General features: G+C 35.6%; 1 protein-coding gene across 2 annotated transcripts in view; it reads left to right on the forward strand.

Annotated features, from left to right (window-relative positions):
- Window positions 1–9727: 9727 nt before the first annotated feature.
- LOC117995363 (ras-related and estrogen-regulated growth inhibitor-like protein) overlaps window positions 9728–23194 on the forward strand; it is a 31504-nt gene continuing 18037 nt past the window's right edge. For both annotated transcript variants that reach the window (XM_034983409.2, XM_069498462.1), the window contains exon 1: window positions 9728–9948. The gene's annotated coding sequence lies outside the window, so the exon portion shown is untranslated. The remainder of the gene's footprint in view (window positions 9949–23194) is intronic.

Genomic DNA, 23194 nt, shown 5'->3' on the forward strand with positions numbered 1-23194 from the left:
TGCAATACGATAACATGATATGGAGTTAGATCATGATCATGGTATAATATGGTATAGAGTTGTGATTCAATATAAATGTGGCTAATTCCATTGTACACAATCTCTAAACTAAACTAAAATGGAACGTCTAAATCTATTGCTATCCCTTTCATAATGTTGCTTGCGGAAAAGGATAGCACAAGATTTAGACCTGTTAATTTAGTTTAGTTTAGAGATTGTGTACAAGAGAATTGGCCCCATTGCCTGTCTAATCCTAAATCTTAGAAAAAAAAAATAGAATATTTGTGCCTTAAAGGTTCTAAATCTCAATTACAGACCAGTCTATTGTTTGTGGTTGAGATCGACTGTCTTCTTTGTTTATTTATCAAGGTGGGGAAATATACCTAATATTTATTAGTCGTGTTCGGTTGCTGCTCTTTATGCGCATGTGCGCAATTCGTACATGTGTAGTTGCTTAAAATTGAAGCAAATGACTTGTCAGAGACTCTCACATCAACTGACATTTTGCTTTAAGTATAATAGGTAAGTATGCAACTGCACATGCATGAATTACGCACAATGCGCAAACGAACACAACAATTTACTAAATGTACGAAGAGATTAGAGGTTCATTTCTACTCCATAGATTCTGCCATAAAAACATATGAAACGAAACTTTTGTATGCAATACAACTGTGATTTGCTAGTAGCTGTCTATTATTATATAAGTCAAGTTTCTCTCTTAAAATAAATAGAGCATTTATATTCCCTCACAATTCTATACAAAAACTTATTGCAATATCGAAAGTACCCTAAGTAAGTAGGCATACACCTACACAGGTGTACAAATCATAGGAACGTTAAACTGCAAAGGAAAATCGCAAGCAGAATGCTGATTTTCCTCATTTGTGTCATAAATATATCGATGCAGATACTTAATTCAATTAATGCTTGTTTAATGTTTATTGTTTATAAGACGTTAACACAGCATCACACTCGTTCGCCCTAATGGCGATTAAAACCGATAACTTCCGTATTAGGCATTCTGTAGTGAATAAGATGCATGTTTTCTTTGAACATAACATCAACAAAGTTAATGTTTTTTCTGTGTACTTATAAGTCTTGCGTTTTTTGCTTACAAAAAGTATCTTACTGGTACCACATTTTTCCGTACCACAAGTCTTCCGGTATTAAAATAATACAAACATTGGGGCTGATTCTTTTGTACACAATCTCTAAACTAAACTAAATTAACGGGTCTAAATCTAGTGCTATCCTTTTCCACAAGCAACATTATAAAAGGGATAGCAATAGAATTAGACGTGTCCTTTAAGTTTAGTTTAGAGTTTGTGTACAATGGAATTAGCCACACTATGAAATTAACTCAACTTAGTACCATTTTTCTGTCAAAGATATTATTTTATTAAGGTTCCGTACCTCAAAAGGAAAAACGGAACCCTTATAGCATCACTTTGTTTTCTTCTTCTGTCTGTCTGTCTGTCTGTCAAAAGACATATAGGGTACTTTCCGTTGACTTATAGAACACGTAAGGGGAAAAATACGAAAACCGTGAATTTGTGGTTACTTAAATCACAAAAAAAATTAAAATGTGTTCATGAACAAATAGTTAGTATTTTCAACTTTCAAAATAAGATAACTATACCAAGTTGGGTATCATATGAAAGGGCTTTTCCTGTACATTCTAAAACAGTATATTCTTTATTTTTATGAATATTTTTGGATTTATCGTGCTAAATGTCGAAAAAATACGAACATAGCAGTACAGAAACCTCGGTGCGCGAGTCTGACTCGTACTTGGCCGGTTTTTTGATTTAGAATTGACCTGTACGAAGCAATGCTTTTATGCCTTTATATGGTTTTAAGCTAATTAGTTATTTTATTTTAATAACCCAGCCTACCTACCCATTACCCAGCCTGTTACTTATCTCTATTGTGTAAGTATATTATACAAAAACGAATAGTACAATATATTATAAAATAGAAATAGAAACTTTTGATTTATAAATATAAAAAATATTAGAGTCAAAAATGTCAAATTTACAATCGAGAAAAACAAAACTTGAAGGAGACCTCGAACCAATAGTAGTAACGCGCACGTGCAGGCTAGTTTATGCCGTATCACTACACGAGAGAGCTTATTTTGCTCTAAACTTTTTCACTTTATTGGCAGCGCGGTTCGAGTGGATGTACCTACCTACTATTCACATTAGTCTAGTGAGTTACTATAGTTTCTGACACTTTCGAGTTTTTTTTTTAATTATTTCAAAACAAAAACATTTTTACTTTTTAAGTTTAACTTAAAATTTCGATAGTACTACTGAGGGCAAATCGTTCTGCCGCGGGAAGACAACCACTAAAATTTCAGCGTGTAAATGTATTGCGGATAGATTTTCGGGCAAAAACTAATCGAGATACAAAGTTGCAGTTAGTACAATATAGTAGATAAGGAAAAACTCGAAAATATTGATTCAAGTACTTATCTAGATTTAGAATACGCCTTGCAGCCGTGGCATGTTTACATAGTTGGCAACATCTATAAGTTCGAACCCTAGACCGTAGTTGAATGTCACATTCTTGGAAACGTCATTAATCACTGGGCGCTTCTCCGCTGAGTGAATCACGAATAGCTTGGAATGGTGGGCGACAACTAATCCCGTTTATTTTTTTATAAGTTCACTTGTGAGTTGTGATACAATAAAAGAGTACCTAAATTTAGATACTTGTTACGTCCCTGGGTTTATTTATATACGACTTTCCTTTTTGGTAACGTGCGCATCCTTAATACTGTTTGACAAACTGGAACGAGTGATATAACAAAGCCTAAGTTTGGCGCCAACGGATTCCTTGATGTTCATAAACAAAAAGGATGACCTCCTCAAAATTAAACATTTTAATGATTGCTTTTATTTTTGCTTCCCGTTCGTTGTGAAAAAAGCCGGACAAGTGTGAGTTGACCTCGCGTGGCGAGGGTTCCGTACGATGAATACCTATGTAATATGTTTGTACCGGGGTTGTTTTGGATGCCAATATTTTGACATCCGCGTATGCGAATGTGGATGCGGATTATTAGAAGTTCACATCCGCGGATGCGTATATATCCGTATAACTCCTGTTGGGTACCATTGTACACTTTTTGATTGGTCAATTAGCGAACAAAGATATCAACTATAGGAAACACGCGCGAGGCACGCGCTACTCTGGCCCCGCCCATTTTCTTAGTAGGTCGTTACTTGTTGCAAATATGAATACGCATCCGTTTAAGACCATTGACTTCTTATAGATAGGTTTTCCTGTAATCTATATCTCTGTAAATTTTCATCTATTGATTTATAGGTTTTGATTCCCTTGATCTCAAGACCCGACACGGCAGAAAAACAGATGATTGTACGGAACCCTTCGTGTGAGAGTCCGACTCGCACTTGGCCGGTTTTTGGCGGAGTATGCCCGAATATCCATTATATATCACTCGCGAATTTTAAACGGTGAAATATATTATAGATAGACCAGATAGACGATATATAGATGTTTAGGTTGGTTAAAAGATGGTTAAAAGTAGGTTCAATTCAATTCTCGTGAAAAGTGAAGAGTAAATACTAAAATGACTTCCTACTTCCTGCGGTCCGCACAAAGGCATTGGTTGTAAACGAAATCAAAGATTACAAGAAACATGAATGAAGCACTCGATCGCAATAAAGACAATCCAATAATCATAATAATTGTAATTTAATGGCGTAAATAATACTAAATCCACTGCAAAATTATCGTATCATAAAGACTAATAAAAGCAAAGTTTATCAGGTAGGTGACATGAGCCATTAAAATGTATTATGTTAAACATCTATATAATATGTATTTAAAAGGAAAAGCTGACTGACTGACTGATCTATCAACGTACAACGTACAGCTCAAACTACTGGACGAATCCGGCTGAAATTTGGCGGCAAGCTTTGTCGGTAGGTTGGTAGCCATAGCGTAGCCTCCCACCAGACTAGGCCAGAGACAATTTAGGAATTATAAATGTTCAAATTGTCCCTGCCGGAAATTGAACTAAGGACCTCCCATTTATAAGATCACTGCGCTTACCATTGCGCCAGGGAGGTCGTCTTTTTCGTCGTATTTCGGTAGCATTGCTCTTATTGCACTAATGTAATGTGCATCGATTGAGACAAGATCAATTTCCTCAACAGCATAATGGGTAAAGGAGTGGACTGAAAACCGAAAGGTTCAAACCCCGCCCGTTGCACTATTGTCATACCTACTCCTAGCACAAGCTTGACGCTTAGTTGGAGAGGAAAGGGGGATTTTGGTCATTTAACATGGCTAATATTCTTTTTAAATAAAAAATAAATAAATTTTACAACCTTCAATATTGTGGACGAAGTTGCAAGTATCTCTGCTAGTCGTTAAAATGTAAGCTGTGCGGTGTATTCTGCGCGAATGACGTACCCATGCATATAAACATGTCTGTTTAGGGGATAATAAATGAAGTTGACGGTATAATTACGTAGAGCATGTGGGCGATTGACAAACACGTAGGTATGCTATTTGTGTTTACGTGGAAATTTTGGTCTGCGGTATCTTAGGGATCGATTCAAAGCCAGAGGTCACAGTTCTGAGTTCGGAATTCGTCGTTACTCGTTCTCTCACCATAATCTGTTTATGCCATAGCTTGCTTGCTTGCCAAAGCTGACATCTGAGGAGTTCTACAACTTAGGGATGATTTAAGCTAGACCGTGCCGGCTGCCGCGCCCGAGCCGTGCCATGTCACTTCCCACCGTCTGTCTCTATGTAGGTACGTTTAGATCTTTTATTTAAACTAAAGGTAATTCATTTTTTATCAATATAGATAGAGTGATACAAGAAGAAGCTTTATACGTATGCGGTCTTATTGTTTTAAATCATGACAAAACTAGCTGATGCCCGCAACTTCGTCCGCGTGGATTTACGTTTTTCAAAATCCCGCGGGAACTCTTTGATTTTCCGGGATAAACCGAGTAGCCTATGTGTTAATCCAATTTCAGCCAAATCCGTCCAGTAGTTTTTGCGTGATTGAGTAACAAACATCCAAACATCCAAACATCCAAACATCCACAGTTTCATATTTATAATATTATTAAGATTAGGATAACCACACTGCCACCACACAATAGCATCTATTTTGCATCCGCGCGAAGCCGGGGTGGGTCACTAGTAGTAAATAATACTTAATTGATATTATATAGAAGACATGTTGATGTCCGGACCTATAGGAGTTTACGCTTTCTAGGTCAGTAGTTAAGTAGTAATCAGTACCCATATTATATAATGTGAAAGTGTGTTTGTTTGTTTTTTGGTTTGTTGGTTTTTGGTTTGTTGGTTTGTCCTTCAATCACGCAGCAAAGGAGCAACGGATTGACGTGATTTTTTGCACAGGTATAGTCAAAGACCCTGGAGAGTGATATAGTCTACTTTTTATCCCGGAAAACCAAAGAGTTCCTACGGGGTTGTTCAAAAACTAAATCGCGGGCGTCAGCTAGTAAGCAATAAAACACCCCACCCCCACGTCCCTGGGGACCATTGATGTTTGTTTCGTTTTATTTTAAGAGAAATTCTCAAACAATAAAAGGATTTAACTATCATGTGATTACAAAACCCACACAGCTACGTGCTTCTACAAGTTATTAACTTCTTGATTTATAGGTCTGTGTAGCCAAATACAAACCACTAGCTAAGTGGCCTGTGCCTACTTTGCACTCCATCTATTATTTTATCTAAAACTATTAAAATATACTAAATTTATTCAAGTTGAACTTAATTCAACTTATTAAGACATTTAAAGTACAACGTTACTACAAGAACCTTCTCACGTATTTGTAAAATGTTTTTATCAACAAAAAGTTGAGATTTCAATTCGATGCGTTTAGTAGGTAGTTAGATATATTAAATCCGTTAGAATATTTTTAAAATCCCTTTATAGTGTTGATCTCAAAAATTCTGGAATCAGTGGCTTTTAAATATTACGTTGAGATTTGAGTATGATGATAAATACCTAAGTTTACCTGTTCTTCAGTTTCTTAGAGGAAAAGCTATGAAATTCAAAATCTTTAACCCTGGCAGTGGCAACAACCAAGTAGTTTGACAATATCCGTAGTAATGAGTCAAGTTTCTACGAACAAGCTCTGTCACAACTGGAATCACTGTTCAGGAATGTGCAGCTAGCGTCGTACTCGTATTGTACCGAGATTAATTGAAAATCCTCAGGAAGAGCACTTCGTAACTCATATATACAAATCTGAACTGAAGTCATATAATGTGTTCTAAATAGACCTAAGTTACTTCGAAAAAGTACGTCTACTTAGAACTTTCCCATAAAATTTTCTACGATCCTACTGCTCAATCCTGATGCTGCAGGGTTACTGCTCGCCTAAGTTATCAAGATTCAGGAAGTATTCATTCTGAATTAATGTTGTAGGTACCAAACAACGACTTTATGCTTGGACTCCAAGTCCCAACTCCTCAACCATGATGATGTAGGGTACAGCACCCCTAAACTATAGTGATTTAGGAACTGCGGATGATGCAAAATTATTTTATAAATTATTTTTGGTGCCAAGTATAGACTACACCATTAAACTTCGGATCCCAACTCCTCAATCCTGATGCTGCAAGGTACTGAACTCCTAAGCCGTGGGGATTCTGGAATTATTGATGGTGAATTAATATTTTAGGTATCAAGGAACGGCTTCATTATATTATTTATACTCCAAGTCCAAACTCCTCAAACCTGATGATGCATGGTACAGCACTCCTAAACAATAGAGATTCACGAACTGAACGAACAGAGACTTCCTGATGCTTGACGAGAGCCTTTGAGCCTTGACATGGTTCCACTAGTCGACAAAACAAATGGTAATGGTTTTAATTTACAAACACAGAGTATATTATAATAGAACTAAGTAATTAGAAATTATGATACTACAACTATTATTAGTTTGAAAATCCAAAAAATAAACCAGTGTTGTTTTGGAGTTTAAGTTTTTACTTCTGTCGACAGTCCCCACTGACTGCCAATTTTTGTTTTGTTTGTCCCGTGAAGTCAATCAATGGGACAGGCGATCTGGAACGCAAAAAAATAAGGTTAATAAAAAACAGACTATCAGTTGGTCACGTCGTGATCTTGTTCATGCACAATAAAATTACTAAATCTAGATATCCGGAATACACAGTCTAAGGAAACTGAACCTGTTACTAATCGGAAAGTTAATATGAGGTAGTTATTTCGAAATTACAGACTTAACCACTTTAATTTTATTTATTAGTATAGATATAGAGAATGCCCGTGACATAGTCCGCGTGGACAGTGCTATTTTTTATCACCGAAAATTAAAGAGTTCCCATGGGATTTTTAAAAACCTAAACCCACGCGAACGAAGTCGCGGGCATCAGCTAGTATAAGTATATTTGGCACCAATTTAAAAAACAATTAAAAACAAAAACAACAAAGAGCTAATTTCTAGTAACGAAGCTCCTCGAATGCGACCTGAAAGCACAATAACCCGTTACGTAATTGAATTCTGTTTCTGTTTCTACAATTTCTTAGGAAAATATTATTATTGCGAGTGAAGGAAATTCTTATCACAGTTTTTTTTCATTTATGAAACTATCGTATATAGTTTCATAAATGAAAAAAAACTGTCTAAGACTAGGAGCAATTACGTGGCCTAGTTCGTTCCATCTGAAAGCTTTAAAGAGTTACACGAAAACAACCCATAATAATATTATAAACTAGCTGATGCCCGTGACTTCGTACGCGTTGATTTAGGTTTTTAAAAATCCCGTGGGAAGTCTTTGATTTTCCAGGATAAAAAGTAGCCAAATGTGAGGTACATTTGGCTTCCAAGTCTTAAACTATACTCATGCAAAAAATCAACAAACCAACAAACAAACACATAGTCACATTTATAATAGGGGTAGTGATGGGAAAGTGTGTCTGTCTGTCTACTAGCATTTCAAGGCCGTTCCGCATAATCGATTTTAACGAAATTTGGTACAGAGATAGCTTGCATCCCGGGGAAGGATATAGGCTACTTATTAGTCCGGAAAATCAAAGAGTTCCCACGGGAATCCTCAAACCTAAATCTACGCAGACGATGTCATAGGCATCATCTAGTGTTAGAATAATTTCTCTCAAGCTATCCGTACGAAGCACCAAAGCTTGTATTTGTATTCAACATTATGTTTACAAAATATTATGTTTTTAATTATAAATAGTAAAATTTTAAATCTTTTTTCCCGCGACATCATCCGCGTGGACTACACAAATTTCAAACCCCTATTTTATCCCCTTGGGGGTTGAATTTTTAAATATCCTTTCGTAGCGGATGTCTACGTCATAATAGCTATCTGCATGCCAAATTTCAGTCGGATCCGTCCAGTAGTTTGAGCTGTGCGTTGATAGATCAGTCATTCAGCTTTTCCTTTTATATATTTTATTATTATATAGAAAATAATAAAACATGTACAGTACGCGGCAGAAAATATTGTACATCGACTTTTAGAAAGAGATAGCGGTTTCGTAGAGCGTTGTCTCTGTCGTTGAGACCGACTAAACGTCACATAGGTATGAGTGACAGAGACAACGCTCTACAAAGCCGAAATTTCATTCTGAAGGTCGATGTACAATATTCCTGGCCGCCCCCGGCTACTGTCACTTTGTCACAATGAAAGTGATTCTTACATAATATTATCATTCATGGCTTACGGTACTGATATTATGTAAAATAGACTGACTCTGTAACGCCTTTGCTACGGCTACGTACAAGTTGCTACGTGTTTGTTTTATTGTAGCAACTATTTTGTAGAGTCCTTAAATTACCGTAGAGTAATTAAACAGAACCTAGATCCCTAATTAAAAGTAAAAATTCAATTTCTTTGTCTCGCGTGCTTGGTCTATGAAAGCGTGGACTTTCTCCGCACAATAAAATCTTACCTTTTGTAAAATAAATAAAATAAGTAGATATTTTTCCCGACTAGAGAAAAGCCAAAAGGAATTTATAATTTTTAGTAGTCATATATTATTATGTATGTTTCTATGTAAGTATGTTTATATTTGTGTACATTCCACTGTAGCGCCTAAACTACTGAGCCGATTTTGGTGAATAAAGTTTAAATCGATTTGTCATTGTGGTCTGGGTAACACAGTCTGTATTTATAAATAATAACTATACAAATAAAACAAAATCGATATGACAGATGTTATATCCAAAAACCTGGGGATCTAGTCTGGAGATGGTATACCTAAGCTAATCTATAATAAAAGCTTTTCCTCATTCATTAATTTATCTTGAAGGTCAGATGTATTTATGGGTGTAGATATTTAAATTATAGGGTAGGTATATATAGTAGGTATAGTAGAATGTAGGTTTATCATCAACTTTAACTTGAATGTACATTACAAGTCTTGTCTTACCATATAAGGTACCCAACTCTCGCTGCTCAAGAGAATCAGGGCGGCTTATAAGAAGTCAGTCATTGGAGTCAGATTAAAAGAATCTGGTCAGCTGTCTTTCCAAGCACGGAGATCAATGCTCTCATTGTGTCGGGTAAGGTAGTGACAGAGAAAATTAAGCTCCAGATTCCTCCGATATTTTTGTGTATGAAAAGCATTCGGAAGGCGGGCAGATGTGGCTAGTTACGATACGTATATAAGAAAGGAAGTACGCCCGCGCCGCCCAGTCGTTTACAGACATTCACTCTCGTCGCTCGTTATATCACGTACGGAGTGCGGTTTAATCCACGTTTCATCTAATCAATCTTTCGTACATCGTTTTTATACACAGAGGAGGTGTAGAAAATCTAATGAACTAAAACTATTGTTTTATAGTGTTTGTGTTGAGACTGTTTACACAAGTGCTGGCTTTGCGTTTGCCTGAAGCTGAAAGCTTGGTCGCATTTTTGTTGAAATTACAGGTAAGAATTTAGCTCGAGTATATTATATGTTTTTATTTAAAATCTAAGTATAGATCTTTTACTTTTGATACTGTTAAACTTACTTAGAGTATAGTTACATTTTATTAGTTTTGGCTGTTTTGTTGTAAATATCCATTATTCTTTCTTCTCTTTTTGATGCATGGATAAATTTGGCTTTAGACTAGAAGCATATCATATTGGTTGATAGTTCACAGGAATTAGAATATTATGTCAATACACATATCTACAAAATATCACTATTTAATTAAATATACTTACATCATATTATTATCATAATATGTTCGATATCAATGAAATATTTTGTTACAATGTTGAGTGGAATGCTGTACTCATATTAAGTGTATCTGACTCGATTAATATAGTCATACCAGTCATACTTTGAATATCTGAATAAATCACTGTTATAGTAAGTACGTCTACGTAGCTTAGGTAGGTACTAGGTGTTACATTTTATTCTGTGGTTATTAGTCAATGGTCGGCAATATTTTGATTTTTGACTTTTGCAGAATGACCAGGCTATTCTAGGCCTTACCAACGCCTTGTCCGTAATACCTACCTACCACGAAAAATAATTCTAAGTGCCTACTATAGAATACAATAGTCACCTACTACCTTTAAGATTCCTGTACTTATTTAGCTTTAGTTATAGTAAATGCAAAAGTGTATCTGTGATAGGTATAGGCATAAGGCAGCTGTTAATTTTTCAAGATCTCGAGACGCATAACGAGTCGCAGGAGGCAGCTTTTTATCTCAGTAAAATATTACAGTCACACGAAAACTTGAAGATTTGAAAATGTCATTTTCACGCATAGGTACAAAATCACGGCATTTTTTACTTTAAGATAAGAGTGATAGCGCCGTCGTCTGCCTCCTATTGGGTTCGATCCCCAGCAAGCACATCATCACAAACTTTTCGGTGTTGTGCGTTAATTAAATATCACTTGCTTTAAACGGTGAAAGAAAACATCGTGAGGAAACCCGAAGGTACTAAGTAGTGAGCCGGCGATGGGTTGATCATGATGATGATGATGAAGTAACAATTTAACGCATACCTAGTGCCCATTCCACGGAACCATGTGGTAAGAGAGCGCAGCGTAGCCGACTACTCTACGGATCCTTGTAACAATTACCGGATCTACCGTACCGGACTGTGTCGGATCTATGTAGCCTGGCCACGCACAACATGTTGATGAAGTGGCCATGGATCCGTGTTAGCAACTATAATATTAATAAAATACCATATACACCTATAGTCCGCGACATGTTGAGATGGCAATCGGGGTATAAGGCGGGGGGGCCGCCCCGCACACCCGCACGTCACCCGCGTAGATGTGGAAGACGCTGTAAGTGTTTTTAGGGTTCCGTACCTCAAAAGGAAAAACGGAACCCTTATAGGATCACTTTGTTGTTTGTCTGTCTGTCGGTCTGTCAAGAAACCTACAGGGTACTTCCCGTTGACCTAGAATCATGAAATTTAGCATGAAGGCAGGTCTTATAGCAGACATTCGGGGAAATATCTGAAAACCGTGAATTTGTGTTACAACACACAAAAAAAAATTGTGGTCATGAACTAATAATTATGATTTTCAATTTTCAAAGTAAGATAACTATGTATATCAAGTGGGGTATCATATGACAGGTCTTCACCGGTGCATTCTAAAACAGACTTTTATTTATTTTTATGCATCATAGTTTTTGAATTATCGTGCAAAATGTCGAAAAAATACGACTGTAGTACGGAACCCTCGTTGCGCGAGCCTGACTCGCACTTGGCCTTTTAACGTTTATTTAAATTGCAAACCTTACATACAACGTTATCTGTGGTTACGTCGAGTCCACTCATTTCCATTAGCGCTAACTCTATCTTTCCCATAAATTTTCCACAGTATTATGATACAGATATATACCTATTATAGGTACTAAAATATAGCGGTATTTTCCATCCAATGTGGGAATGGACAGCTTGGTAGGATATTAATTACTTTAACATAATACCTAAGTATTATGTTAAAGTTAATATACCAATATATAAGTATTGTTTAAGTAATGAAGTTTAAAGTAATGAAACTTGATGAAATGGGAAGAGCTGGTAAGTTAATTAACTTTATTTAACTATAAATGAGGCAAACCTAGTCAGGTGATGACTAACAAGTCAGGCCTAGTCCTAGATTTAGACCTAGGTCTACTTAATAGTTATTAATTGTTCTTTATCTGTATTATTTATATTTTTCTGTGTTCCTTATATAATTTATGTCAGCACTCAGCAACTTAAAGGCAATAAAATTTATGATTTGATTTGATTTGAAATAGGTAAATACGTTTTAAACTACCAAAAAGTCCAAGATACAAAACACACACTAAAACATGTACAAACATACGTAATTATTTATTTTTCAAACGTCGGCAGCGTTTTAAAATTGTGTTAAAAAATAATTTAAAAAACCGACTGCCAAAACCACTACAAAACAATTTTTTTTTTGTGTTTGTATGTTGAAGTTGGGCGAGCTTCACGCTTTGATTGAACTCTTTGTTTTTCCAGGATAAAAGTAGCTTTTATGCATCTCGGTTAGATACCTACTTGAATACCTACGTGAATTCTAATAAAGCTCATAATATGACCTTTAAAACCAATTTCAAAATTATACATCTAACCGGGTTAAATAATTAACAAAGGAACGGAGACTTTAAGAAAACAAATGCCAGAAAGTTATGAAAGCAAAATCAGTGCTTATTTAGACAAGCTTCGTTATTATATGATTACATAAGATATTGATCGAACTGGGGCAAACATATCTAACATTGTATTCATAGATGAAGGTGGTAGTGCCTAGGTTAAGAAGTCTGCCTCCTATTTGGAGGGTCCAGGGTACGATCCCGGGCAAGTACCTATTCAGAGTTATATGCCTTTTAAGAATTTAAGGAAACATGTAGGTATCAAAGCTTGGAAGTGAGGGTTCCCAATAATGTTCTCAAAGGTGTGTGAAGTCTGTCAATCCGTACTCAGCCAGCGTAGCCAGCTTATGGGCCTAAACCCCTTTCATTTTGACTGTTGAACCGTTCTTTTTGGTATTTCGTTAGGCTAGCGGTTTGTTGAGATGATGAAGATGATAATTGTATCCAAACGGTGCTAATGCTAGCCTTGAAATCTTAGTTTGGTTTCCGGCTACCACGAAAACTAGATCCTTCAGCAATAATTGTTTTACTATAGATATGAGAAAAATAGTTAACTGACATGAGTGAATACAATAGAAAATTTCAACTTTCTACCTAGTAGGTACCTATTATGGTTCACGAGATACAGCCCGCTGAAAGACAGACGGACAGATAGACGGACGGACAGCGGAGTCTTACTAATAGAGTCCCGTTGGCACCCTTCGGGTACGAAGCCCTAGAATCTATAAGGATAGGTATTTTATATACTTACTTACTTTTCTCACATCCACAACACTGAATGAATGATTCACACCAGATGTTTAGAGATACCTACTACATAATCATATAGTCGTATATTAATTTTATCAAAATATTATTATCGTACGCCACCGTCGTTTGGAAAATTTCGTACTGGGTAATTTTAATTTGTTTCTTATTATAAATGTCAAGAATAAATAATCTTTATCTGAATTCCGTCTGTATGGTGTAAGTTTTCCGTCTGTAAGTTTTTTTATTATTCGCAATTTTTTGGGTTAATTCCAAATGTTCCCTCTATTCACAATTATCTATTAATTACGTTTCCGACAGACGAGATTTTATCAACGGGCTTTTATTAACTTTTAATTACTAGTTTCATTACCGGTACAATTCCAATCGTACTCCATTTCGTATTGTAATTATTAATTACCGAATCCAATTAATTATCAGATTTAATTTGGTAAATTATTAGGTACTTATTATTATTATCTATCGTTAATATTTATCGACAGTTACGTAGTTATTGTTTCGTCATTTATCTTCACATACCTGAGAATATTAGGTATTTATAAATATAACATTTAATTTAAAGTTCAGACTACGTTGGCTCTACTTAGCCTCATAACTATTAGCGACATAGATTAGCTAGCTAGATAAAATTTTAAAATTATGTTAACACTACTTGCAATAATAATTATTAACTCTTAAATCCTAACCCTGGTTGTAATTTGAAAACAAGTAGGTACAGAGATAGGTAGGTATATATATAGAGTAAGAGAGAGAGAGAGATGTCGAGCCATTTTGATTTTATATATTTTATTTTATATATTATATATTTTATTTTTGATTTAACCATACCTTTATACATATGAAGAACTACTTGTAGCTGATGCCCGCGACTTCGTCCGCGTGGATTTACATTTTTCAAAATCCCGCGGGAACTCTTTAATTTTTCGGGATAAAAAGTATGTGTTAATCCAGGGTATAATCTATCTCCATTCCAAATTTCATCCAAATCCGTTCAGCTGTTTTTGCGTGATTGAGTAACAAATATCCAAACATCCACACTTTCACATTTATAATATCAGTAGGATAAATAAATACACCTGGAATAGCGGCTTTTACCTGGAATACCCATTACAAAATTTACGTAATCCCACACACTATTTTGTGTAATTTACAAACACGAATATTATTCTTGACAAGCGAAATTGATAATTCCTTCAGCCATGTGACCGGACGTCGGGCGCTGAACGGGAAACGTGTCGGCAGTTTATTTTGTGTTCAAAATTTTCGTTTATTTACGTCTGATTCTACTTTACAATGTGGTTAAATTTCAGGTGAATATATATATATGTATTTTTAAAATAATAAATTATCCGTAGCAATAGCGCATTCACACTATTCTAGATTTAATTTGAATTACTATGGGTTTAATGATATGGAAAATAAGTATACATATAATAGTACCTAGTACCTACCTACCTAACCTACTTAAGTTAAAAAATGTTTTCTATACAAAAGCTTCAACAAAATATTATGTAGCAAAAAATCTGACGGGAAATCTTAAGAGAAGTTTCCCTAGCGCGCTTCCCTGTGCTCTCCATACAAACGGAGTTAAAAAATTGTAAGTACGTTTTAGAAACAATATAAATTTGTAGTAGGTACCTCTGTGGTTTGCCAGATTTTCATGAGTTGTGTAGTTTCAAATTACACGGGCTCAAGGATTTGTATGTAAATCTTAATTTCTAAAACGTGTCCACAAAATTTTATTGAGTTAGATCATTTAATATTCAATTAATGAGAACCAAACTACGTTTGGGGCGCGCTACGAATAAATTGAAATTAATTATTGCCATCACAAAATGGCATTGTGATGTTGAACCCTCTGTTCGCTTCAGACTAAATTTTCGTTTTTGTTACGCTGTCAATTAGTTTCATACAGGCTAAGGACAACAGAACTGATGTAGACACAGTGTTCCGTTTGAAAATTCTCATTAGCCTAATTTTACGCGCTTAACCTCATATGAGTCAGCCAAAACATTGTGCAATTTTCATGACTGCGTTGGATCTTATTGTTGGGCTAACAACTAGGTCAAGTTTACTACAAAGTCTGGTATCAAACCCTCCCTTTGATGTGAAAATTTCCACAATCTATTCAAGTTCACCTATTTCTTTTTGATCTCAATCATCGTACTTACACATATTCCCTCAAGTTCACGAGCCTTTCACATTTACCGAAGGTCTATTCTTCAAAAATATATTCCGATAACGCGTTTTCCGATTCCGTATTGCGTCTATGTTCCATTAGACGCAATCTTGCGACTAATTTAACATAGTAATATAACGATGTAAGTAACAAGAAATGAATGAATGAATGCCTTGATGAATTATGTATACAAACCTCTAAATCAATGCCAGAAGTAAAAAATATTTTAGGAATGGAATAATTTGATAAAAGACCTTCAACTATTCTGTTTTGTATAAAAGTTTCGTAAGCGATGAATGAATGTACTCGTAACGCATATAAAACTGTGCCGTAAAGATTTAAACTCTTGTTTTTAATAGTACAAACAAACTACGTAAATCATTCAATAGTAAATATTTTTTCAACACGAGACAAGGCAAGCACCAAAGTAGCCTACAATTAACTATATAGTATATTACAGGAATATACCTGTAAAACCATGTCTCGGATCCATATCTCTGGCAACATGCACTGTTCAACTCTTTCGAGTTTGGTTTTAAGGCACTGAGGAATTTTGGACGCGATGACATCTCAGTTTCCCAAACGCTGCCTAGTAGAGATGAATTCGGCAAATAACTTCTTATGAAAGCTCAAAGTTACTCAGCGAACAATGGAGAGATCTGTTCAATTCTGACTTGATCACGTAGTTTCTCTACGTGATCAAGTCAGAATTGAGGAGTTCCGTAGAAGAATCAAAGTAATCGACATAGATACTCGTAGCTCAGTTATGCGAAACGGAAATGATAATAGGCGGGCACATAGTTTGGTTGGATAGACGATGGGGTCCCAAGGTGCTGGGATATGGCAACCTCACACAGTAAAGCGGAGCGTTGGCATTCTCCAGGTGGACAGACTACACCAAACAAGTCGCAGGGAGCCGTTGGATTAAGGTGGCGCAAGATCGTGACGAATGGAAGTCCCTACAAGAGATCTATGACCATCAGTTGATCAGGACGACGACGTTGACGACACCTGTGTGTTAAGTTGCGTTTAACAAGATTGAAGACGATTAGACATTCAGTAACAGAACAGTTGCATCAGTTTATACTGGGCGGTTTAACCGATACTTGGATACACCCGAAGTTTGAAATATCTAAGATAGGTAGTACCTACATAAACCTCAGTTTTACGTTTGACAAAAGCTTATTTTTCTTAAATAATGCTTGTCAAATAAAAATCTCGTTGTCAACATTCCTCCGTAATTTGACAACGAGACAATATTCAGAAAATATAATTTTTACAAAACATAAATTGCGCATGTCAAACGAGTCTCATAAAATATAGTTGGCTAGATAATGGCCGAACTGTGGCTCCAAGTTCCAGGAGGCGTTCACCTCGTGGACTAAATATAAATCGGTCCACAATCAACATGCCTACTAATCCAACACAACGATGCATTTGGGTAAAAATATAGTGTTAATAAGCATTGAATGGTTATTGACATTGAGTGCTTATTGGCATTGAATATTTCATGGCTGCATTATTTATTTTCATATCACTACCCGTATTATAAATGCGAAAGTGTGTTTGTTTGTTGGTCTATTGGTTTGTCCTTCAATCACGTCGCAACGGAGCAACGGATGGAGTTATTTTTTGCATGGGTACAGTAAAAGACCCGGATAGTGACATAGGATTTTTATCCCGGAAAATCAGTAAGTTCTTACGGGATTTTTAAAAAACCTAATTCCACGCGGACGAAGTCGCGGGTGTCAGCTAGTCAATCATTAATGCCCGCCAACAATGCCGTAAACAAACCAAATTATTTCAAAATACTTGTAACAGCTCAATATTTTGTGGCATTCTTGCTCAAGCTAAAAAATAATCACTGCATGATGCGTTTATTAAATAAAATAAAGAAATTGGCTTTATTTCATGCATACCTATGCCATGCGTATAAATGCATATGCCCACGCCTTCGTCCGCGTGGACTTAGTACACAAACTCAAACTCACAAACTCCTACTTTACCCTCTTAGGAAATTAATTATTTTCAAAAATCTTTTCTTAGCGGATTTCTACGTCATAATAGCCATCTGCATGCCAAATATCCGTCCAGTAGTTTGAGGTGTGCGTTGGTAGATCAGTCAGTCAGTCAGTTAGTCGCCTTTTCTTTTAATATATTTAAATTTTAGCGTTTTGAAGTTATAATATTGATTATTATAAATATTTGAATATATGAGTTTGCCCGACTAGTTTCAAACCAATATAGATACACAAAAACTTAAGTTCTACCCGTCCTATATATACCTATAATAGGCTTATATTGGTTGTCATTATAGTTAATATCTTTAAAAAGATTTGTGTCTAATAATATTTTACTCATCAAATATAATATGTAGTACATACTAGGTATTTAAATTTAGGTGTCGCGAAAAATGTGAGATTTTCCTCTTTAGACAGTCATCCCATTTGTATTATACATTTACATTATAGTAAAACAAACAAACAAACATTTATGTTTTTACGAAAAATATGTTTTTCACAACTGTTCTTCTGGTTGTAGTCGTATTGTAATTTTAAAAAAAGATTTATTATGTTAGAAACCAGTTTATGGCTTACCAAGTGCGGTATACTTACGTAAAACAAATATTTACCGTTTCCTCCTTAGGTGTTCTTCAAATCTCGTTCAGTAGGTTTATTACTTTCATTGTGATCTTTGAGCGATATATGACTGAAAGTATCCGCAAGAGCAACAAAGTCTTTGATCTTTTATAAAAACGCGGCTAACGACACCGCGAAAGATGAAATCCAGTTTTGGGACGCCGGATATTGCATAGTAAAAAATAGCACTTATCTAACTAAAATTATATAATGACAAATCTTACTCCAATTTCTGGTCTGTGGCAATCTAGTAATAAGTAGGTAACACACATTATAAGATTATTGTTCATTGTGACTTATGATATAATACGGTCTTGATCGCATTAATTATCTAAACAATTAATCTTACTACTCACTATTATTGATTTATTTAAGTATCACTTAATAATGTAAACAAGGAAGTGAGCATCGAGACCTCGAATTACTATCAATGTCAAAGGAATCTTTGAAACTTGGCTCCCGAACCTTGAATTGCCTTATAAACTTGAGACTATGGGAATAGGCGCCTTTATTTGAAGGCCAAAACCTTCGTGACACAGCAAAGGCATTGAGGTATTTAGGCAAAATCAATAATAATATGTAAACAAGGACTTAACATTGTTATTGTGTAACCCGGAGACAATATTAAATTTCTTTCATGTTCAGTAGATTGGAAATGGCTTGTTGATTGGTTAATTTGTAAAGTTCTATTCTTAGACAAAGAGAACCATATTATAAATAACGCTCTGCTGGGTAGAGGCAACAAACAACAGCTAAATAAGTAGTTCCACTCGAATCCCAATACTGTTGGTTCGAAAATGATTCAAATTATCTTGATTTCCAAATTAGTTGACAAGTCTCTTTGGTTTTCTGGTGGCTTGGCTTTAGTCATTTATCAACCTAATAACAAAGTGGTACCTACGGGCTGTCCTGTCGGTCAAGACAAGTTAATCAAAACCTATAAGATCCCGTTGACCAAGAATTATGAAATAAGGTAATAAAAAAGTGCCGTAGACTTGATTGACCTGAGTTAGCTCAATTAAAGAAAAAAACCCAAAAACCGTGAATTTGTAGTTAGGTATATCACCAAAAAAAACCGGCCAAGTGCGAGTCAGGCTCGCGCAATGAGGGTTCCGTACTGCAGTCGTATTTTTTCGAGATTTTGCACGATAATTCAAAAACTATGATGCATAAAAATAAATAAAAATCTGTTTTAGAATGTACAGGTAAAGACCTTTCATATGATACCCCACTTGATATAGTCACTCACTTCGAAAGTTGAAAATACTAATTATTAGTTCATGACCACAATTTAATTTTTTTTGTGTGATCTAACCCTAAATTCACGATTTTCAGATTTTTCCCCAAATGTCAGCTATAAGATCTACCTACCTGCCAAATTTCATGATTCTAGGTCAACGGGAAGTACCCTGTAGGTTTCTTGACAGACAGACAGACAGACAACAGATCCTATAAGGGTTCCGTTTTTCCTTTTGAGGTACGGAACCCTAAAAATTAAAATTAAAAATTGTTCAAACTATAATAATGTTAACTAAGTCACATCATAGCTATCACTTGTACGATGTAGAGCGGAGCGAGACCAATACGATGGAACATTTGATACGTTTTTTTACATACTCATAATAATATGATTGACTACACCTACTCGTTATTCAATAGAAACTTGTTACAATTACAAACTACTTACATTTCAACAATTTTCATGTTTAATTTTTTAAATATGAATTTCTATTTCGTATAGCGTAAGAGATTTACCCACATCCCACGCCTCGACTCATCTAACTGTGACTAATATTATAACCATAATTTGTTATAAAGTAAAGTACAAACCGCCCTTCAATAAAAAATCTACGCCTACGTTTAACCTTAAAGTTTGATATAATATTTACTCAAAATTTTCACCAAAATTTCTAAAGGCAATATAGAGTTGATAGTAATTGATACGCTCTTTTATTGAAATTATATTAGAATTGAACATGAAGCCTATAAGACATTTGGAGCAACATTGGTAATTTTACAAGTGGTTATACAACGCTTTGAACTAAGAACTTTAAAACTTTTTAATTGTTTTTTATTTGAAAACCGAAACATGAGAGAATAACGAGATAACGAGAGATATTGGAAAAATAAATAATTATAATAGAGCCAACGAGAGATTGCGTTTTTAACATCTTAAAAGATACATATATGATAATATCGCGGACTTTTTTCTAGAACTTTTTAATAGCCCTCGCCCATGGCGACTTTTTGTAGCGATGCTGTCGCGCGTTTACTAAACTCACGCCAGCATCACTAGTAACGCCTGTTAGTCGGATTAGCAACGCGCTACTGCATCGCGACTGTATCGATGCAAACGCGCGACCTTGTCGGACGACATCGGGGAAAGAACGGAGGGAGGGTGGCGCATGAATAGAGAACCAAGCATCAGTGCAACATTTTTTTCTCGTTTGCATCGAGACGGAAGCGCGACAGTATCGCGTTTGCATCGCGACTGAATCTAAGACCGTGGGCGAGGGCACACAGCTAGCGACCGCTTCGCGACTGTATCGATGCGGAAGCGCGACAGCATCGCTACTGTATCGCTACAAAAAGTCGCCGTGGGCGAGGGCTCTAAGAGAAACAATTATTTTACCATACATTGTTTTCGTGTAACTTTGACCATTTAGGCAGCGCACGCCGCGGAAACTCTCAAATGAGAGGATTTTTTCTGATCTAATTCACATTATTTCAATTTCCCTAGAGATCTACAATTTTTTGAGGATCAAACTATACCTATAAACCTTCCTCTTAAATCACTCTATCTATTGGTGAAAACCGCATTAAAATCCATTGCGTAGTTTAAAAGATCTACGCGTTCATACCTACATACATACATACATACAGACAGCGGGAAGTGACTTTATTTAGATATAGAGATGTTGGATAATAGCACCTACTAGGTAACCTTCACCTATAAGTTGTCTGGAGGCAATGTGGACCTGTGATAAGCACAAACATCTCTACGGGTGGTCCTCGAATCCACGTGCCTGTTACAGTATCAGTAGCTATCATTATAATTCATTATGTAAAGACTTTGAGCTATTTACTTGATAATCAACTAGTTTTGAAAGACGTTCTGTTAGTGAAAGGAACGTGGCCTGTATCTACACGTTTCTCAGATTATTATCTAAGTAAATAATATTGATTGGCTTATGTTTATTACTTATGTAGATTTATTTGAAAAGGAATGGGAGTTTTGGCGATTTACCTACAGCTACAGCCGTTTACTGAAATGTCACTTAGTACTGAGAAGCTCCCCATAGGAATTTGATTAAAAAATAAATCTTTGAGCCCGTGTAGCTTAAAAACATATTTTTACGGAAATCTGGGAAAACCACAGACACAGTAGGTACATAGAATGTGTCAACAAAGTTGCATTTTTTGCTGGTTAATATTTCAATTCAGTCTTCATTTACATGGAGAATTAGGTACAAGAAAATATTGTACGAAATACCTTAATTTAAATGCACTCCTTTTAAATATACACCGATTTTTGTCATTTTGTCCATAGATACACCAAATTATATCCAAAAACAATCAATTAATTTTTAGGAATTTTGGAAGGCTCTTAATTTATTACGTACAACCAATATTATAACAAAATTTAAATTCACATACATACGTATAGGCGTAGATATATATCTTTCAGTATCTGGCCGTTAGCCTCTTGGCAGAGCTATTCAGAAAAGAAAATTTCGAACACGCAAAAATAAAAATAAAACATTATAAAATTTTTTGCATATCGATTTGCACCTTTCTTGCACATTTAGCCAAGCATTTAACTTTCTGCTGCTGCGTCAAAAGCAAAAGCTTGGCAGCATCCGGCGTTTTTTTACAAGAGTGGAAATTATTTTATTCGTTGGCGCCGACCATAAATAAAAGCTTGACATCGTCGCGACGGTAAGGCTGCCTAACCACCAGAGATGTGCGCTGTAGCAGCGGTGAGCGAGATTAAAGCTAAGCTGTGGAACTACTCGTATACGATGTGTTTATTGCCCACCAAAGCTAAGAGGTATACCGGAGCGGGTAAGATTATTTATGAAGATGCGTTTTGTAGTAACTAAAGTACCTACACTTAGAGCCTGTTTCATGCCTGCCAAATAAACTTTATTTAACGGATAAATTTGTCATTTTGACAGATTCCCAATACAAAAACTTTCATAACGTTAAATTTATTTGTTAGATAAAGTTTATCTGGAGATTGTAAAACAGACCCTCATTCATTGGCTGTGGGGCATCAGTATTCCTCTCCAATTTTAATATAGATACATTCAAGTCAAGAGTGAATAGGCATCTTCTAGGCAAGCGCGCTCTAGTCTATAAATTAAAAAAAAATATTTCCCATAGCTACACCACTCGCACATACCTAGTTCTCATCATTAGCTCGTGTCCTTAGCTCGCATCCTTGGTTCGGATCCCTCATTTCAACTAGTATCTAAATAACCACTCTTTTGCGTTGCACAGTGGATTAAAAATACATTGAACCACTTTCCGCCAGAGCTAAGCTATGCTATGAAAATCAAGCGATCCTATTGGTGGGTTTTACACCCATCCGTAGCTTAGCAACGTAGCACATCTTTGGTGGAAAGGCAGCCTACTGCCGGCGAAGGTGCTGACAAAGTTTCCCGGTTTTTAAAATGAAATGACTACCTACAATAATAAACAAGAAAATTTATTGCAATAGGTATTAAATATGTTATCCAGACGGACATCGTAGTTTTGTATTGCGTTCTACGTTTCGGATTGTATCATCTCAATTAGATATTATATTATGCTGTATAATTTATTTTTTATCATATAATATGATGCCCGTGACTTCGCCCGCGTGAATAGGTAAAAATGAAAAATGAAAATGATTTATTTGTTCTACAAAGGTCTTTCTAAAATTGTAAAATTTTAAAATAGGTAAGTACTAAGTACCTACCTA

The sequence above is a fragment of the Maniola hyperantus genome, chromosome 1 (genome assembly GCF_902806685.2).
Source record: "Maniola hyperantus chromosome 1, iAphHyp1.2, whole genome shotgun sequence".
NCBI classification, from domain to species: domain Eukaryota; kingdom Metazoa; phylum Arthropoda; class Insecta; order Lepidoptera; family Nymphalidae; genus Maniola; species Maniola hyperantus.